This window comes from Choloepus didactylus, chromosome 6, assembly GCF_015220235.1.
Source record: "Choloepus didactylus isolate mChoDid1 chromosome 6, mChoDid1.pri, whole genome shotgun sequence".
Classification (NCBI taxonomy): Eukaryota; Metazoa; Chordata; class Mammalia; order Pilosa; family Megalonychidae; genus Choloepus; species Choloepus didactylus.
Window position 1 is genome coordinate 76,265,705 of NC_051312.1, and position 20,810 is coordinate 76,286,514.

Genomic DNA, 20,810 nt, shown 5'->3' on the forward strand with positions numbered 1-20,810 from the left:
CAGGAAAAACAGACTGTGACAAAAAGCAAAGAATTATAAAAAAGATTAATGAATTGACCCAATAAATGGTATAATTAAGTTATAATAAAGTGGAACTTAATTGTATATTTGCAGAATTTTTCAGAATACTCAAAGTCACCAAATAGAGAGCTTAGAAATAACCAGTGCATGGACTGTATAGGTATGTATAACATACTTAGTACATACGCTTTGATACTTCACATAGGATAAAGTTAGCATCCTAGATCTGAAGAGAAGGATTATGCAGTAAGTGGTGCTCACATAATTATCTGACTTTTTGGTGAAAAATAAAATTAGGCTTTCATCCTATGACCCACATTGGAATAAAATACATATGGACTAAAGCACAAGTATTCAAGCTGTGTTATGTGAACCTCAATATGGTTTCATAAAGGCTGGTTCTCAGAAACAGAAAAACCACAAACAGCCCCATTTCTATCTGATGTCATATTAAAGAATAATGAAAGATTTTATTTTCAAAAAGGAAGTGTCCACTGCTTAAACATAAAATGTTTACAGTTCCCTAGGGTGGGTTTTTATATGGTTGAAAACATACACACACATGTATTTTTGAGAATTAGATGAAATGGAAACTCTTAGAAAAATACTTAGAAATTTGACAACATAAAAAAATTTTAGAGACTTCCAGGAAGATGGTAGATTAGGAGAGGCAGAGCAAAATTCTCCTCTGTGAAAAAGACTAGATAAAGGGCAGAAAGTGCTACAGAACAGCAGTTCCAGGGTGTCGCCAGCCAGGCAGGTGGAGACCTAGCTGGAGAGGCAGAGAGACTGCCTTCGAAAGAACCAGTGAATGTGGTTGGCAGCTAGAGGTGGCCACCAACTGTGGAGCAAACAGCTTTCTAAGCCCCATTCACCCATCTCAGCAGTTGGCTAGGGAGATAACCCTTCATAGCCCAGTGGCTGAGTGCTCCTGTGCCAGGGACTGGTGACTAAAACCGCGGAGTGTGGAGTGAGCAGCTTTCCAAGCCCCATCCACCATTTCAGCAGTTGGCTGGGGAGATAACCCTTCACAGCCCTGTGGCTGAGAGCTCCATGAGGGAACTCAGAATTTGGCAGTCTTGTGGTGACTGCATTCATTCTTCCTCCACGGAAGCCCGTGGTGAGCACAGCTGAGAGGCAAGGGTGTAGCACAAAAGGGCCAGGAGCCCCTCCCCAGCCCCAACCCCAGGGACTCACAGGTGCACAGCAAACAGGGATTACAGTGCAAATGAACTGGAAGATGATATGTGCAGCTCCACAGTCCCAGAGTGGTCCACTTGCAGTCCTGGGAAATGGTGGGACCACTGTGCCCTGGAGTGGACTCCCTGCCAGACTGTGCAGGACCCACCCCCCTCCCACAGGGCTGGCAGTCCCAAGTGCAAAAGGAAAACTGTGCTGATTGGATTTTCACCTGGTTTGGACCCCACCCAGCACACAAAGTTGGGGGAGAGCTGGCTTGAGGGTATGAAGTGGCTCAAGTGTACCATCTGCTGGTAGGACAGGGAAAGTTCACTCTACCAAGCTGTAGCTTTAACAAATTACAGATAAATATTCAAATAATCCTGCATATCCCAAAATAACATTATCAAGATAAACAAATGCCCTGAGACCAACAACAGAAAATCATAAAGCACATTAAGAAACTAGAAGATACGGACAACACAAATGACAAATTAAAAAGAGGAGACACAGAACTTGGAGCAATTAATCAAAGAAATACACACAAATCTCCAAAACAACTTCAGTGAGCTGGCTAAGGACATAACAGATATCAAGAAGACTAGAAGAGCATAAATAAGAATTTGAAAGCGTAAATTAAAAAAACAGCAGATCTTATGGAAATAAAAGATACTGTTGCTCAAATTAAAAATATACTTGAGACACATCAGAGCAGATTTGAAGAGGTAGAAGAAAAAAATAAGTGAACTTGAGGACAAACAATGGAATGCAAAAACACAAAAGAACAAATGGTGAAAAAAATTTTAAAAATGAAATGAATGGATCTCTGGGAAATGATGGACAACATGAAGCGCACAAATATAAGAATAATTAGTGTCCCAGAAGGGGAAGAGAGTAAAGGGTTAGGAAGACTATTTGAAGACATAGTAAGGGAAAACTTCCCAACCCTTCTAAACAACAAAAATATGCAAACAAAGGATGCCCAATGAACTCCAAATAGAATAAATCCAAATAAACCCACTCTGAGACATATACTAATTAGATTGTCAGATGCTGAAGAGAAGGAGAAACTCCTGAAGGTGGTAAGAGAGAAGTGATTCACCACATACAAGGGAAACCACACAAGACTAAGTACTGACAACTCAGCAGGCACCATAGAGCCAAGAAGGCAGTGGTATGACATATGTAGGATTACAAAAGAAAAATTTCCAGCCAAGAATTCTTTATTCAGCAAAGCTCTCCTTCAAAATTGAGGGAGAGTTTAAAATTTTCACAAACAAATGCTGAGAGAATTTGTTAACAAGAGACCTGCTGTTCCAGTTTGCTAATGCTGCCATCATGCAAAAATACCAGAAATGGAATGGCTTTTATAAAGGAGGTTTATTTGGTTACAAAGTTACAGTCTTAAGGCCATAAAGTGTCTAAGGTAAGGCATCGACAATAGGGTACCTTCACTGAAGGATGGCCATTGGCATCCAGAAAACCCCTGTTAGCTTGGAAGGCATGTGGCTGGCATCTGCTTGCTCCCAGGTTGTGTTTCAAAATGGCATTCTCCAAAATGTTGCTCTTGAGGTGTTTTGTCCTCTCTTAGCTGAAGCGCCTCTTCAGAATGTCACTCTTAGGTCTGAAGTCCTTCTGTCTGTGAACTCCTGTATACAACTACAGTGATCCAGTTAACATCCACCTTGAATGGGTGGGGTAACACCTTCATGGAAATTATGTAATCAAGTATTTCACTCACAGTTGATTGAGTCACATCTCCATGGAAACACTCAAAGGATTCCAATCTAATCAACACTAATGTGTCTGCCCCCCACAAGACTGCATCAAAGATAATGGCATTTTGGGGGGCATAATACATCCAAACTGGCACACCTGCCTTGCAAGGAATATTAAAGCGAGTTGTACTGGCTGAGAAAAAAGAAAGGAGAGAGAGGTCTGGAGAAGGGCACAGAACTGAAGAGTATTAGGGAAACATAAAGGGAAAAAAATGAGAGGGAGAAAAAATAGATCAGACAAAAACCAAAGGATAGGATAGTTGATTCAAGAACTGCCTTCACAGTAGTAACATTGAATGTGAATGGATTAAACTCCCCAATTAAAAGATATACATTGGCAGAATTGACTAAAAGATATGAACCATCAATATGCTGTTTACAAGAGACTCATCTTAGACCCAGTGACACAAAGAGAATGAAAGTGAAAGAATGGAAAACAAATATTCCATGCAAGCTAAAGCCAAAAGAAAGCAGGAGTAGCAATACTAATATCAGATAAAATAGACTTTAAATGCAAAGATGTCATCGGAGACAAAGAAGGACACTATATAATAATAAAACAGATAATTCACCAAAAAGAAATAACAAAAATTTTTATGCACCCAATCAAGGTGCTTCAAAGTACATGAGACAAACATTGGCAAAACAAGGAAGCAATGGATGTTTCTACAATAATCATGGGAGACTTCAACACTGTCTTCTATAGATAGAACAACCAGACAGAGGACCAATAAGGAAATAGAGAGTAAAAACAATGTGATAAATGAATTAAACTTAACAGACATATATATAGTATTTCATCCCAAATTGCCAGGATATACATTTTTCTCTAGTGCTTATGGAACATTCTCCAGGATGGATCATATGTTGGAGCATCAAACAAGCACTGATAAATTTTAAAAGATTAAAATTATTCAAAGCACATTCTCTGACCATAATGGAATGCAACTAGAAGTCAATAACCATCAAAGAACTAGAACATTTACAAAAATGTGAAGTTTAAACAATACACTCCTAAACAATCAGTGGGTCAAAGAAGAAATTGCAAGAGAAATTGCTAAATATCTAGAGATGAATGAAAATGAGAACACAATGTATCAAAACCTATGAAATGCAGCAAATGCGGTGCTGATAGGAAAATTTATAGCTCTAAATGCATATATTAAAAAGGAAGAAAGAGCTAAAATCGAAGAATGGAACAAAAGAAGCTAGAGAATGATCAGCAAACTAACCCTAAAGCAAGTAGAAGAAAAGAAATAACAAGTATTAAACCAAAAACAAATGACATGGAGAACAAAAGAACAATAGGGAGAATAAATAAAACCAAAACTTTGTTCTTTGAGACTATCAACAAGATTGATTAACCTTTAGCTAGACAGACAAAGTAAAAAAGAGAGAAGACCCAAAAATTCATAAGTGAGAGGGGGGACACTACTGTGGTTCCTGAAGAAATTTTAAAAATCATAAGAGGATACTATGAACAACTGTTAGCCAACAAACTAGATAATTTAGAGGAAATGCATGATATCCTGGAAATGCATGAACAGCCTAGAGTGACCAGAGAAGAAATGGGAGACCTCAAATATCAATCACAAGTAAAGAGATCCAGTCATTAAAAAGCCTCCTACAAATAAAAGCCCTGGGCCAGATGGCTTCACAGGGGGGAATTTTACCAAACTTTCCAAAAAGAACTGACACCATTCCTGCTTAAATTATTTCAAGAAAGTGAAGAAAATGGAGCACTGCCTAAATAATTTTATGACGCTAACATCACTCTATTAACAAAACCAGATAAAGATGGTACAGGAAAGGAAAACTACAGGCCAATCTCCCTAATGAATATAAATTCAAAAATTCTCAACAGAAGACTTGCAAATTGAATCCAAAGACACATTAAAATAATCACACCATGACCAAGTGGGGTTCATCCCAGGCATGCAAGGATGGTTCAACATAAGAAAATCAATCAATGTAATATAATGCATTAACAGATCAAAAAGGAAAAATCAAATGATCTCAATAGATGCTGAAAAAGCATTTGACAAAATTCAGCATCCTCTTTTTGATAAAATCATTTCAAAAGATAGGAATTGAAGGAAAATTCCTCAGTATGAAAAAGGGCATATATGAAAAACCCACAGCCAGCATAGTACTCAATGATGAGAGGCTGAAAGCCTTCCCCCCTAAGATCAAGAATGAGACAAGGATGCCCATTGTCACCACTATTCAACCGTGTGCTAGAAAATCTAGCCAGAGCAATCTGGCAAGACAAAGAAACAAAAGCCATCCAAATTGGAAAGGAAGAAGGTAAGCTGTCATTATTTGCAGAAGATATGATCATATATTTAGAAAACCCTGAGAAATTGATGACATAGCTATTTGAGCTAATAAATTCAACAAAGTGGTGGGATACAAGATTAATGCACAAAATTCAGTAATGTTCCTATACACTAGAAATGACCTAACTGAAGAGACACTTAAGAAAAAAATTCCATTCACAATAGCAACTAAAAAAATCAAGTACCTAATAATAAACTTAACCAAGATGTAAAAGACCTCCACACAGAAATTACATAACTTTACTAAAAGAAATAAAAGGGAACCTAAAGAGGTGGAAAGATATTCTGTGTTCATGGATAGGAAGGCTAAATGTCGATTCTCCCTAAACTGATCACAGATTCAATGCAATTCCAATCAAAATCCAATCAAAGTATGTCCAATCAAAACATACTTTGCAGACTTAGAAAAGCTAGTTATCAAATTTATTTGGAAGGGAAAGGGCCCTCAAATTGCTAAAGACATTCTAGAAAAGAATGAAATGGGAGGACTTACACTCTGCCTTTGAAGCCTACTATAAAGCCACAGTGGTCAAAACAGCATGGTACTTGTACAATGATTGACATATTGATCAATGGAATTGAACTGAGAGTTCAGAAATAGACCCCAGATCTATGGTCGACTGATTTTTGATAAGATCCCTGTACTTCACACTCTATACAAAAATTAACTCAAAATGGATCAAATACCTCAATATAAGTGACAGTACCATAAATATCCTAGAAGATAATATAGGGAAACATCTTCAAGACCTAGTATTAGGAGGTAGCTTCTTAGACCTTACACCCAAAGCACAGGGAGCAAATGAAAAAATAGATAAATGGGAACTCCTCAAAATCAATAGCTTCTAAACCTTTTCTTTTGGAAAGTTTGAATTAGTCAAAAAGGTGAAGAGGCAGCCAACACAATGGCAGAAAATATTTGGAAACCATATATCTGATAAAAGTCTGATTTCCTGCACATATAAAGAAATCCTACAACCCAACAACAATAGTACAAGCAGCCCAATTATAAAATTGGAAAAGCATATGAAAATTCATTTTTCTGAAGAGGAAAGACAAATGGCTAGAATACACATGAAAAAATGTTCATCTCCCCTAGCTATTAGGGAAATGCAAATCAAGACCACAATGAGATATCATCTCACACCAATAAGAGTGGTTGCCATTAAACAGGAAACTAGAAATGCTGGTGAGGACGTGAAGAAACTACAACTCTTATTCATTGCTAGTGGGAATATATAATGGTACAGCCACTGTGGAAAACAGTTTGGTGGTTCCTCAGAGAACTGGATATCAGTTATCCTTTGATCCAACAATTTCACTTCCGAGTATATACCCAGAAGATCTGAAAGCAGTGACACAAACTGATATTTGCACACTGATTTTTAGTAGCATGTTCGAAATTGCCAAGAGATGGAAACAATCCAAGTGTCCTTCAACAGACAAGTGGATAAACAAAATGCGGTATACACATATGATGGAATACTATGCAGCAGTAAGTAGGAACAAGATCCTGAAACATATGGCAACATGGATGAACCTTGACGATATTATGCTGAGTGAAATAAGCCAGATGCAAAAGGAGACATACTGTATGTTACCACTACTATGAACTCCCTGAACAATGTAAAATCAGTGTCTTATAATGTAGAATATAGGGGAACTAGATATAGACAGAAGCTAGTGAAAGGGGAGTGATAACCTTATATGTACAGACATATAATAAAGTCGAATTTAAAGGTATGGAAATGGACAGGGGTGATTATGGTTTGTTAATGGGATTATAAGTTTCAGTTCCACAATGATGGTGAACATGATCAAAAGTGATTGTTTAAAGGCATGTAACCCACAGAGTAGCACTACAAATATGAATGTTTCCATGATATACTTCTAAGGTATGATACTGATACAAAGAGTTAACAACCGAGTGGTATATGGAAAAACTACCTGTTCCTTTGCTAATACTGTTTTACAAAACACCAGAAATGGATTGGCTTTTATAAAGGGGGTTTATTTGGTTACAAAGTTACAGTCTTAAGGTCATCAAGTATCCACAGTAAGCCATCAACAATAGGGTACCTTCACTGGAGAAAAGTCATTGGCATCTGGAAAACCTCTGTTAGCTGGGAAGGCACGTGGCTGGTGTCTACTTGCTCCCAGGTTGCATTCTCCAAAGTGTCTCTGTAAGCTGCAGCACCTCCTTCTGTCTGTGAACACTTTTATAGTACTCCAGTGATTCAATTACAATCCACCCTGAATGGGTGGGGTAGCACCTCCATGGAAATTACCCAATCAAAGTTCTTGCCCACAGTTGATTGAGTTATATCTCCATGGAAACACTCAATCAAAGGATTCCAACCTAATCAACACTAATACATGTGCTCCGACAAGATTGCATCAAAGAACATGGCATTTTGGGGGACATAATATATCCAAACCAGCACACTATTATCCATTACATATTATAGACTATACTTAATTGGAATATCTTGCCAGCAGTATACTAATACTAGGGATGAATATTTAGCAGTTGATAAGACCTCTGGGATATTTTGTGTTATGATAATTGTTTAAAATTGAGAGTAATGATTGTACAACTAAGTGAAGATAATGCGAGACATTGTTTATCTTGGACAGAACATATGCTTTGTGAAATTGGGAGCCCCCCCCCCCCTGCTTATTGAGTCAAGTCCTCAATCTTGAGGCTTGGTCTTGTGAGGCATGGGGCTGTAAATGGGTGGCTAAACCTTTCTTTAATTTTGCCTAAGAGGCACCTCCAGACATCCTCCTTTGTTGCTCAGATGTGGCCTTTCTCTCTATTAGCCTAAATCAGCAAATAAATACATTAACCTCCCCAACTGAGGGACATGACTCCCAGGGGAGTGAATCTCCCTGGCAATGTGGAACACAACTAGCAGGAATGAGCCTGGCCCTGTCATCAACGGATTGAAAATACCTTCTTGACCAAAAGGGGGAAAAGAAAGGTAGCAAGGTAAGGTTACAGTAGCTGGGTGATTTCAAATAGAGTCTAGAGGCTATCTTGGAGTTTTCTCTTATGTAAGCTCTGGTTAGATGTCCCAAATGGCTACAGTGTACCATGCCTAGCCAACAGTAACCCAAAATACCTAGGTCCCTATGTGAAATTCTGTAACAGTTTCTCTCTCAGAAACTTAAATCCACCAGAGTGTTCCTATGCCAAACAAGGCCTAAAACCCAGAGGCAACAGCCCTTTTAAGAACAACAATCAGATGTACCTACCTTCCCCATAATGTTGACACCCCTTTTCAATATGAATAACTTAGGGTGATTACTGTAAAGACAACCCTGATAATCAAGAAAGTGATACAATAAGAGGAAGAGGTAGCAACAGACAAGATAGGATTTAACAAAGGATTATGAATACTGGGTCTTTATATAAATTTTTTTTCTTTTTTTTTTTAGATGCTAGGGTATTAGAATAGCTAGAAAGGAAATGAAAATGTGGAATTGTAACCCATACATTCTTATAAATTTTTCTGTAGCTACTGGTTAAATTTTACTTTGAAAGTTATCAACTTTCTGTATTGTATCTTATATTTCACAATAAGGAAAGAACAGAAACTGTGGAACTGTTAACCCATTACATTCTTTGAAATTATCTATATAACTACTTGTTAAAATGTACTTTGAAAGTTATCACCTTTCTTTATATATGTTATATTTTACAGTAAGGAAATAACTGAAATTATGGAACTGTAACCCATAACATTCTTTGAAATTTGCTAACTCCTTGTTAAATTGTACTTTCAAAGTTATCACTGTTATATGTATGTTAGATTTCAGAATAAAAAAATTTATTAAATAAAAAAAATTTAAGTAGGTACAAAATGTGGAAGTCAGACAATAATAGGTAAAACATTTGCTATAATTATGACAGTTATGAACCTTATAAATCAATGAGAAAGATGGACACCTATTAGAAAAATGGCAAGGGACACTGACAGATTAAAGCAATGCAATACTACTTTTATTATTAACAAAAATGATAGTAGCTATTTTCATTGAGCGTACAGGGTAATGCATACTTATACATTACTTATGTTGAAGGTAAATTGATACAGACTTTTTGGAAAAGCTTTTTGGCTGCCATTCATAAACATTAAAATTTTTGATATTCTTTGCCATAGTAACTCCATATCTAGAAATGTATCCTATGGAAATAATCAGAGTTAGATAGTCTTGGGGCACTTTAATTTGCAAAGAACAAAGATCCACTTCAGTTATCTCGTGTAAAGAATAGCGTTATATAACATTACATAGTAAAGCCTCACAAGAAATCTGACAGCAACCTCAACATGGGAACTTGCACCAGAAAGCCATTAGACAATGAGGCTACTATTTCAAGAACTTAGGATTTCTGTTTCTCTCTGGGTATGCTCTCTTTTCTCTCTAAAGCTTGTCCTCCTGTTTACTCACATCTATTTATGGCTTATAATTCCTACCACAGCCCTGCATCTAGGTTTTTTTTTTTTTTTTCAGAACCATTGCCTTCCACTAATTTGTACCCCACTCTGGGTCACTCTTCAAATTTCTAAGAGGGAGAAACTGCTTGGCTTAGCTTATAAGTACTATTCTGATAAGCTTTTGAGGCCAGGCTAAACCATAGGCTACTGGTAAGCTTTTGGATTGGCTAGTTTTGTACCATATGTCCACTCTGGTCCCTTCACGCATGGCCAGAGATATATAAGATAAGACATATAACGGACATAAAGGGCTGAAGTTCAAGTGATTTTCCCAAGCATTCTGAACTACATTTGGATACATACAAAGATAAGTGTTCAAGACATTTATTTATTGCAGTATTACTTATGCTGTCCCCCCAAAAAGGTAAGAGGAAAGGTTAAATAAGTTATGATACTTTACACGACACGATGGAATACTATGCAGTCACAAAAACTTACATATTTTCCAATGATATCGTAATAAGAATATAGTTATTATTTAACTGAAAAGTACAAGATAAAGAACTATATATGGAGTAAGATTATACATGCACATTTATTTAATGGATATTTCCATGGGGAAAATAGATAAATTCAACATTATTAGAGGGTCTCTTTGATAAGATGGATTACGTTTATCTTTATTTTCTTCATACTTTTCTGTATTTTTTACATTTTTATTGGTGTATTACTTTCATAAAAATAAAAATCATTTTTATGTACAAATTTCTTTAAAATTATAATGGTTGCATGATGTTCCATTGTGTGGCTGTACCACAATGTTTAGTTAACCCTAAATTATCAAGGCTGTTTTCATTTTTTATCATGAAAGTCATTATTTATGAAGCTTTCTACTATTTTAGGTAAAAATTTTTTATTAAGATATATTCACACAACATACAGTCATCCAAAGCATACAATCAATTGTTCACATTACCATCCTATAGTTGTTCATTCATCACCCCAATCTATTTTTTGAACATTTTCCTTGTACTAGAAAAAGTGAAAATAAGAATTAAAAAAATAAGAGTAAAAAACACCCAAATCGTCCCCCCTCCACCTCCTGCCCTATTTTTCCTTTAGTTTTTTTGTCCCCATTTTTCTACTCATCCATCCATACACTGGATAAAGGGGAGTGTGATCCACAAGGCTTTCACAATCACACTGTCACCCCTTATAAGCTACATTGCTGTATAATCATCTTCAGAGTCAAGGCTACTGGGTTGGAGTTTGATAGTTTCAGGTATTTACTTCTAGCTATTCCAATACATTAAAACCTAAGAAGGGTTATCTATATAGTGCATCAGAGTGCCCACCAGAGTGACCTCTTGACTCCATTTGAAATCTCTCAGCCACTGAAACGATTTCATTTCATTTCACATCCCCCTTTTGGTCAAGAAGATGTTCTCAGTCCCATAATGCAGGATCCAGATTCCTCACTGGGAGTCATATTCCACGTTGCCAGGGAGATTTACTCCCCTGGGTGTCAGATCCCACATAGGGGGAAGAGCAGTGATTTCACCTGCCAAGTTGGCTTAGCTAGAGAGAGGGGGCCACATCTGAGCAACAAAGAGGCATTCAGGAGGAGACTCTTAGGCACAATTATAAGCAGGTTTAGCCTCTCCTTTGCAGTACCAAGCTTCTTAAGGGTAAGTCCCATGATAGAGTGCTTGGCACATCAAATCGTCAGTCCTCAATGTTTGTGAGAACATCAGCAACCATCCAGGTGAGGAAGCCCAACATTAGGTAAAATTTTATAATAATTTTCTGCATTGGAATTATTGTGTTAAAAGGTAGAATGCAGAAGGTATAATTGTGCAAAGAAGTGGAATAATGGAATTACATGATACATACAGTCAACCCCAAGTAAGGTTAGAGGGTGTCAAGATCATGAAGAACCTCCTATCTTAAGCTAAAAAAATTTCTGTGGTCATGGGGACCCAGTAAAGAATCTTAAATGAAGGAGTGATACTTTCTCTTTGAAAAGATGACTTTAGCTGCGGTGAATGGATATATTGTGGAGCAAGAAGAGAATGATCAATAATGGATATCACAGGACCATTCAGGAGACAAGACAACTATGTAATGTGAGTTTTGGATAGTAGAGCACAGTTTCCTCTATTATTTTTGCCTCTATTAGTGTTCATCAGAATAAATCTGGGAAACATATTCACTAAAATAGAAAATAAAAATCTCAATCCCACTACTCAAAAATAGACATCTGTAATATTTAGGTCTAATTCCTTCCTGTCTCTGCTCTACATGTTTTACATAGTTGATATCTTGTTGTATGTATTAGTCTGTACCCTGTTTCTTAAAAATTTAATAATATATTAAAATACAAAGATCCACTACTTAGCAGAGACACTCTAAAATTAAAATGAGACAAGGTTTAAAAACAACAATAAAGAAAAATCTGGCAAACTTGTCCAAAAATAAAGTGTACCAATATTGCCAACAAAATTAAAGGAAAATTCATTAAAAAGAAATCAGAGAAGGTTATTTTGTATCATATAGAAGGTCAAATTTTAGGTTCTCAGACATAAAACCTCAGCTATCAAATAATATAATATCAAAATACATTAATAAAAACTGTTAAGAATGATAGGAATAAAGATAGTTGATAGAAATACATGTCGAGATTGGAAAACATCAAGTAGTAGAAAACTAAGATGAAAAGTCAACAATTTTTCTATAAAGAGCCAAATAATATTTTTCATTTTCATGGGCCTTATGATCTGTCACAGTTACTCATCTCTGCTGTTGTAGCAGAAGAGCAGCTGTAGAAAATATGTAAATGAATAAGCACTGCTGTGTTCCAATAAAGCTTTACTTACAGACATTAAAATTTGTATTTCATGTAATTTTCACATGCCATAAAATATTATGCTTTCGATTTTTTTTCCATCCACTTAAAAATGGAAACACCACTGGCGCTCAGGCTGTTTAACAATTGGTGGCAGGCTGTATTTGGCCTGCAAGGCCACAGTTTATTGGTCCCTTATTTAGACTTCTTGAATAATTAATCTCTGAAATAATATTTTAAATGGTCAGGTATAAATTAAAATTTGTACTGTGTGGATAATATAGATTATTTTAAAGTGCTCATGGAACATTCCCAGAATCTGATCATATAGCACTGAGAAAACCTCCAAACCCCAAAGGTAAGGCTGTATGTTATAGTTTCTAAGCTCAAGAAATAGAATTAAGAAAATAATCACTAGAATTTAACCCCCAATTTTTTTTTTCTAGCTGCTTGGTTCAATAGGTCCATTCCTTGTTATTTGGCTTCATACTGTCCCTCTACGTGTTAATTAACACGTGGCTATCTAGTGTCAATTTCCTTTCCTGATGGACAAATTCCCACAAATTTAGTAGCTTTAAACAACACAAATTTATTCTCTTACAGTTCTGGAGGTCAGAAGTCTGAAGTCAGCTTCACTGCACTAAAGTCAAAGTGTCTCCAGGGCTGGTTCCTTCTGGAGGCTCTGAGGCGAGAATCTGCTCTGGTGGCTGCCAGCATTCCTTGGCTTCTGGCCACATCACTTCAATCTCTGCTTCCGTCATCACTATGCCTCTTCTGTAGTCAGATCTTCCTCTGCCTCCCTCTACATTTAGGGCCCACCTGGTTATTCCAGGGTAACCTCCCCATCTCAAGATCTTTAACTTAATCACTTTTTGCCTTTAAAGTAACATTTATAGATTCCAAGGTTTAAGATTTAACATATTTGGGGGCCATTATTCAGCCTACTACATTAGTGGATGAGTCATCAACAGTTATATTATTTTACATAAATTTATTTTTCTGTTATGTTACATTTACTTATGTGATCTAGGCCTTTTTCCTAATAAGGCAGTTTATGTATCACACATGTAATTAAAGCCCATCCTAAGTTATTTTGAGACTTCACATTTCTTTTGCCTTTAATTTCCTCTCAGCTAAGTTTATATAACTATTTTTACATGGAATTATTTTCATAATTTCAAGTTCCTGTGTTACTGTTTGTGGAGGATAATCTGAGTCCCTTCCACTTTATGGTTGGTAAGAAAACTAAATAATCACAAGTTTCTATTTCTGAAATCCCAGAAAACAATAGGCCACTTTTCAACTCTCTGCAACCAGGGTTGTATTTCAGATCCTTAGCATGCAGATCTGTCAGACAGTCAGTTCATCACCCTTTTCTTAAACTGACTATATGTCTTGTGGATATTATTGGACTCTGTGGCCAGACTGCTGTAACGAGTTTTTAGTTGATACAGTTGAATAAATGGCCATAAATAAACAAATAAGCAAACAAATAAATAGAAAAGTAAAAAAAAAAAAAAAAAGTCCCATTTCTAAGAATATTAAGATAGCAGAGCATCTACGAAACTTCCCTGTTCATGTTACAGGTAATGCTTACTGCTTATATAGTTTAAGGGGAAAGAGGGAAAGACCTATTAAACTCAGAATTAGGTGGTTTAACAAAGTTAAACAAATAAGGGAGTAATTCTGACTAAGAAGAGTAAAGAAGACTTCATACTAAAGGTGAAACCAGAGCATTATTATTAAGTATAAAAGTAGTAGACACTAAGTGAAAGAGGAGGTGGTATAAAAATCTAGGCGTCTACCTCATTAGGGGGCATTTACTTGGAAGATCTGAGAGCAAGGACATGAATGGACATTTGCACACTGGTGTTTATGGAGAGAGCATGCATGATTTGCAATGGGTGGAGGTGGCCTAAGGGTACATCGACTGAAGAACAGAATGGTGAACTGTGGTGTATGCATACACTGGAAGATTGAGCAACTACAAGAAGGAATGAAGCTGTGAGACGCGCAACAGGTGAATGGATCCTGTAGACAGCATTTTGAGTGAACTACGCCAGAAACAAAGGCAAACACTATAATGCCTCACCAATATGGACTAACTACAATGTGTAAACTCAGAATTGAATCTTAGAGCACAGCTTATCAGGGGAATGCTTATTGTAAAGTTCCCTAGATTGTAAGCTCTTACAGCAGTCACATCTATTCCTGAATTGTAATGGCTATCTCCAGATTCCGAGATTCTGATCCCTTTGTGTATAATCTGATTAATCCCTGGAACTTTGGGTATCTGTGTGACACCTGAAACTCAGAGCTAAAACTCAACAGATGAATGTCAGTATTAGCACATAAAGCAACTTTTAAAAAAGCTGAAAAAGAGTCCAGACTTCAACTAGAGACGTGAATGAGGCAGATGTGGTTAGGCCTAGGGCAAATCAGGCCAAAGGGTAAAGGACAATACTGACTGTGTTTTAAAACTTCAAATTCCATGTGAGACCAAGGGAAGAGATGTTTAGTTGATGCAAGCTCTATATTTCCTAAACAATGTAACTTGTACAGTTTGCTCAAATACCATAATTACATGGAACTTTTAATAGGAAGTGAGACTTCATAGGTTTGCATAGGTTAGTGTGAAATAGAGACACATCCCAAAGTAATTTGGGCAGAGAATAAAAATATATTTGCATGGCCCCCCTGAGAAGCTGTGGGAAAATGTGGAGGTGTTGGGCTTCCTCACCTGGATTGTTGCTGATGTTCTCACAAACGTTGAGGACTGGCGGTTTGATGTGCTAAGCCCTCAATCATGGGACTTGCCATTATGAAGCTCGTTACTGCAAAGGAGAGGCTAAACTTGCTTATAACTGTGCCCAAGAATCTCCCCAAGTGCCTCTTTGTTGCTCAGACGTGGCTCTCTCTCTAGCTAAGCCAACCTGGAGGGCGAACTCACTGCCCTCCTCCCTACTTGAGACCTGACTCCCAGGGGTGTAAATGTCCTTGGCAACATGGAATATGACTCCTGGGGATGAAACTGGACGCGACATTGTGGGACTGAGAACATCTTGACCAAAACGGGGATGCGAAATGAAACAAAGTAAAGTTTCGGTGGCTGAGAGATTCCAAATGGAGTCGAGAGGTCACTCTGGTAGGCACTTGTATGCACTATACAGATAACCCTTTTTAGGTCTTAATGTATTGGAATAGCTGGAAATAAATACCTGAAACTATCAAACTGCAGCCCAGTAGCCTTGACTCTTGAAGATGATTGTACAGCAATGTAGCTTACAAGGGGTGACAGTGTGATTGTGAAAACCTTGTGGATCACACTCCCTTTATCCAGTGTATGGATGGATAAGTAGAAAAATGGGGACAAAACTAAATGAAAAATAGGGTGGGGAGGATGATTTGGGTGTTCTTTTTTCTTTTTATTTTTTATTCTTATTTTCACTTTTTCTGGTACAAGGAATACATTCAAAAAACAGATTGGGGTGATGAATGCACAAGTATATGATGGTACTGTGAACAATTGATTGTACACTTTGGATGACTGTATGGTATGTGAATAAAATTGAATTTAAAAAATCTAGGCTCCTTCCAGATTTGTACAGTTGGCCTGTTATTCAGTATATCAACACCTTTTTATCATGCTTAATAGAAGAATTAGAAGCTAGAGGATTTATAAACTCTATTAAATAGAGTCTAAACATTCATTCCAATAGCCCTATTTCATATAATACCCTAGAACTCTTATCCTTACTCTAGTGCTATGAAAAAATTCTGTATTTTAATTCTTGAAGGACTAGTTTTGATGCTGTTGAAAGACCCCAGTACTAGAAGAAGGCTGAATGTAATTCTTAGTGTCTCTGCTAACTGGAAGTATATTCTTAAGAAATTTATCTAACACTTGGGACCTGTTTCCTTAATGATAAAATGAGAAGTTTGGCCTAGATTATCTCCAGTTTCCCTTCTATTAAAAAAAATTCTATGATTATAAATTTCTCTTTTAAAAAAGTGATTCTGAGGAATGAAATTAAAGTCTTCTAAGCTAATACTTTTATTAGGTTGAACAATATGAAATTGCTAATATTCATTTGACTTTTTTGACTTACAAAAATGGTAATTTTCTGTGCTTCAAGGTAATACTGTATGTCAAGTTTTGAAGTGTATATTCATTTTGAGGAGTTACAATAAGCTGATCTAAGATATCCAGAAACATGTAATCAAACAGATTTTCAACAGAAATTCATTCTTGTCAAGGAAGAATGATCAGTCATTTTTTTTTTTGTCGACTATTCCTGCAATGTAATCTATACATCATGAATGCATTTAAGCGTTTTTATCTGATACACTAAAATATTTTCATATTGTGTATAATGTACCTACTTCTTGGAACCACATGGAAGAGAGAGATAGAGATAGAGAGATAGAGAGATAGATAAATAGATAGATAGAGATTTAGTTCATAATGGTTTTCCTGAGACATCCTCAGTTTTTTGCTTGTTGTATTAACTATTAATGGTATTAATAGTTGTATTAACTATTAATGATAGCCTCTTTCACTTTCAAAAGTGTCCTGATTTGTACGATAAATTCTATGGTTACCATTCACTTCAACTCACTCTAACCCATCTTGATAAAACTATACTGAAGCAGAAGGTGAATAATATACTGGGAATACAAGGGGAAAATTCTGGGGCACACTGTGTGTTCCTGATATTGAAAGGAGAGGGGAAATTTTCTCTCTCTCTTTCCATTCCTGAAAATAAATTTAAGTTATGTGTGAAAATATTCATGACATATGAGCTATTATGGCAAGGTAGCCTACTGTAGTCTCCATATCTTCATCATGGATATCACTTTCTTCCAACAATTCATTTAGTAAATATTGATTGAATACTTACTATATATCAGGTCCTGATCTGGGATAGAATGGTGAGAAAAATAAAACAAGGAATTGGAATATTGGGATTGAAAGTGTCAGGTAAGTGGAGAAGTTTGCTGTTTTGGATAGGGTGTTCAAGGATGGCCTCACTGAGAAGACATTTCAGGAAAGACCTGAAAGAAGAGAGGGAGCAAGTTATCCAGAATCATGGAGCTACCCAGGGAAATAGAATCCCATGCAGAAGGCACAGGAAGTGCAATGGCTCTGAGGCTAGGAATATGCTGCAACAGAGGGAGGGAGGAGGAAAACGGAGAGGTTAAAAATAATATCAGGTCTTTAAGTCATTGTAAGGACTTAGTTTTTTTCTCTATGTGAAATGAGAAGCCATTGGAGAATTTTGAGAAGCATGATCTAACTTAAATTTTAACAAGTTCATACTGAATGCTGTATTGAGAATTAATTGAAGGAAGGAGCTAGAATCAAAGCAGGGATTCCTATTAGGAGGTATCCCTAAGAGAGATAAGAAGGTGTTGACATGGTGTTAACAGTGGAAGTAGTGAGAAATAATCAAATTTTGGATATATTTTGAGTTTGATGAATGTATCAGAGGGTGGTTTTTAAGTTGGACGTTAGGTAATATTTTAAAAGGTCAAAAGGAGACTAAAATACAGTTTACAGGTATAAGGAATTGCTCCTAAAAAGTTTAAGGTTGAAGGAGGAGAGGTGGGGAAGGGAGGAGCAATGGTGAGGCACAAGCAGGACAAATGACTTGAAATGGGGGAAGGGGAGGAGGCAGTGATGGGTGTGAACAAAGGAAGCCAGTGCAAAATAGGGGAAGGGAGGGGGCAGTAACATAGCCTGGCTTTACAAATGAGGGAAATGGGGGAAGGGCCCAGACCTAATACCCCTTCTACGGTTTTGGTGCCCAATGTGGGGCACAATGTCTGAATGATGTGCTGCTTGGTGGATTCCTGAATCCCTGAGGTAGAACATTCATGAGTCTCAGGATCATGGCCAACAGAGAGATATTTCTCTGAGAGCTGGACAAGAGAGTTTCTTGCCCCACACATCCAGGACCCCAAGGGCTGCCAGTTGTGAAGGAAAACAAGTTTGATTCCTGGAGAACCCAAGATGGCGGCTAGGTAAGACAGGACAAAAAAACAGCTCCGTGAAAAATACTAGGTAAGAGCCAGAAAGTGACCCAGAACACCAGTTCCAGTGATGCACAAGCAATGTCCACAGGGACAGTGCATTTGGTAAAACTGGGAGTCTGCATTCTGAAACGAGTGAGTGAACCAGCTGAAAGTCCGGCGGCTGCGCTGTGGTGTGGTGAAACCGTGGGTTGATGTTTGGAGATGGACTAGTTCTTTTTTTAAAAAAAAAACCTGGGACCCACTGCAGATACAACGGTGAGAACCACGCAGTGAAGCACAGCAGGAGCGGGCTGTCCCAACACCTCGGTGTCTGGCATGGAGGACAGCCCTTCCCACACCTGCTGCTGATTGTCTCGGGGCCAGGGGGCAGAGGGGAGCCAAAAGGAGAAAGAAACTGTGCTGGTTTGAATGTATTATGTCCCCCAGAAAAAGCCATATTTTTTCATGTAATCTTGTGCGGGCAGACATTATCAATGTTGATTAGATTGTAATTCTTTGAGTGTTTCTGTGGAGATGCGCCCCACCCAACTGTGGGTGATGACTCTAATTGGATAATTTCCATGGAGTGTTGGCCTGCTCATTGGGTGGGCCTTGATCAGTGGAGCCATATAAATGAGCTGACAGGCAGAGGGAATGCAGTGCAGCTGAGAGTGACATTTTGAACAGGAACTACAGCAAAGAGAGACACTTTGAAGAAAGCACAGGAGCTGCAGATGAGAGACATTTTGAAGACAGCTGTTGAAAGCAGACTCTTGCTCCAGAGACGCTAAGAGAGGATCAATATCCCAAGTGCAACTAAGAGTGACATTTTTGAGGAACAGCAGCCTAGAGAGGAACGTCCTGGGAGAAAGCCATTTTGAAACCAGAACTTTGGAGCAGACGCCAGCCACGTGCCTTCCCAGCTAACAGAGTTTTTCCGGACACCACTGGCCATTCTCTAGTGAAGGTACCCAATTGCTGATATGTTACCTTGGACACTTTATGGCCTTAATACTGTAACTGTGTAACCAAATAAAACCCCTTTTATAAAAGCCAATCCATCTCTGGTGTTTTGCATTCCAGCAGCATTAGAAAACTAGAAAGAAACTGTGCCCCTTGCAACCATCTCCCCGGTGGGCTGGGGACACTCCTGCCTGGGGCTGGACCCATAGCCCAGAGCTGCACCAAGGGTCCCAGTGTGATGGGGAGTGTCTCCTGCAGCACCATGCACACACCACAATGTCGGCTGTGGACAGTGGCCTTTAGTGCACCCACAGCTAATTGTCCCAGAGCTGGGAAGGCAGAGCTGTGCAAAGACGGGGAAATTAACATGCCCATTCAACCATTTTTACAGCAGGCTGGGAACACCCCTGCACAGCTGGGTGGCCCAGGGCTTCCCTGGAGGGCTGGCACACACTTGTGATGTGGCGCAGCCTTCCCTCGGCAGGGGTCCTAGAAGTGCACAGCTGAGAAGGGGGACCCACTCAGAAATCTCAGGGACCCTACGCCAGTGCCAGGGACTTGAGGATCAGTGGCAGAGATGATCTGTGGCGGGACTGAGGTGAAGGCATGAACTCGTGCAACAGCCTTAAATCTCTGGGAACACTTAGGAGGTTTGATCATTAAAGCTGCCCTGCCTCCCTAACCGCTCAGACACACATTCAGGGTGGACAGCACCAACAACACACCCAAACTTAGTGCACCAATTGAACCCCACAAGAATCAGATCCCCACACACCACAAAGACAAAGTTGGGGAGAACTGACTTGAGGGGAATAGGTGACTTGTGGACGCCATCTGCTGGTTAGTTACAGAAAGTGTATGCCACCAAGCTGTAGATATGACAAATTAGAGATTGGTATTTTTTAGACCCTGAAAGAATCCTATTAAGTAAAGCAAATGCCAAGAGGCCAAAAACAACAGAAAATCTTAAAGCATATGATAAAACCAGATGATATGGAGAACCCAAACCGAAACACCCAAATCAAAAGATCAGAAGAGACACAGTACTTGGCGCAATTAATCAAAGAACTGAAAACAAACAACAAGAGCATGGCACAGGATATAAAGAACATAAAGAAGACACTAGAAGAGCATAAAGAAGAAATTGTAAGAGTAAATAAAAAAATAGAAGATCTTATGGAAATAAAAGAAACTGTTGACCAAATTAAAAAGACACTGGATACTCATA

At 38.0% G+C, this 20,810-nt stretch overlaps 1 protein-coding gene across 4 annotated transcripts in view; it reads left to right on the plus strand.

Annotated features, from left to right (window-relative positions):
* The window catches only part of ZNF214 (zinc finger protein 214), a 115,335-nt gene that overhangs the window by 38,878 nt on the left and 55,647 nt on the right, over nucleotides 1-20,810 (plus strand). The gene's annotated exons all lie outside the window — the stretch shown is intronic.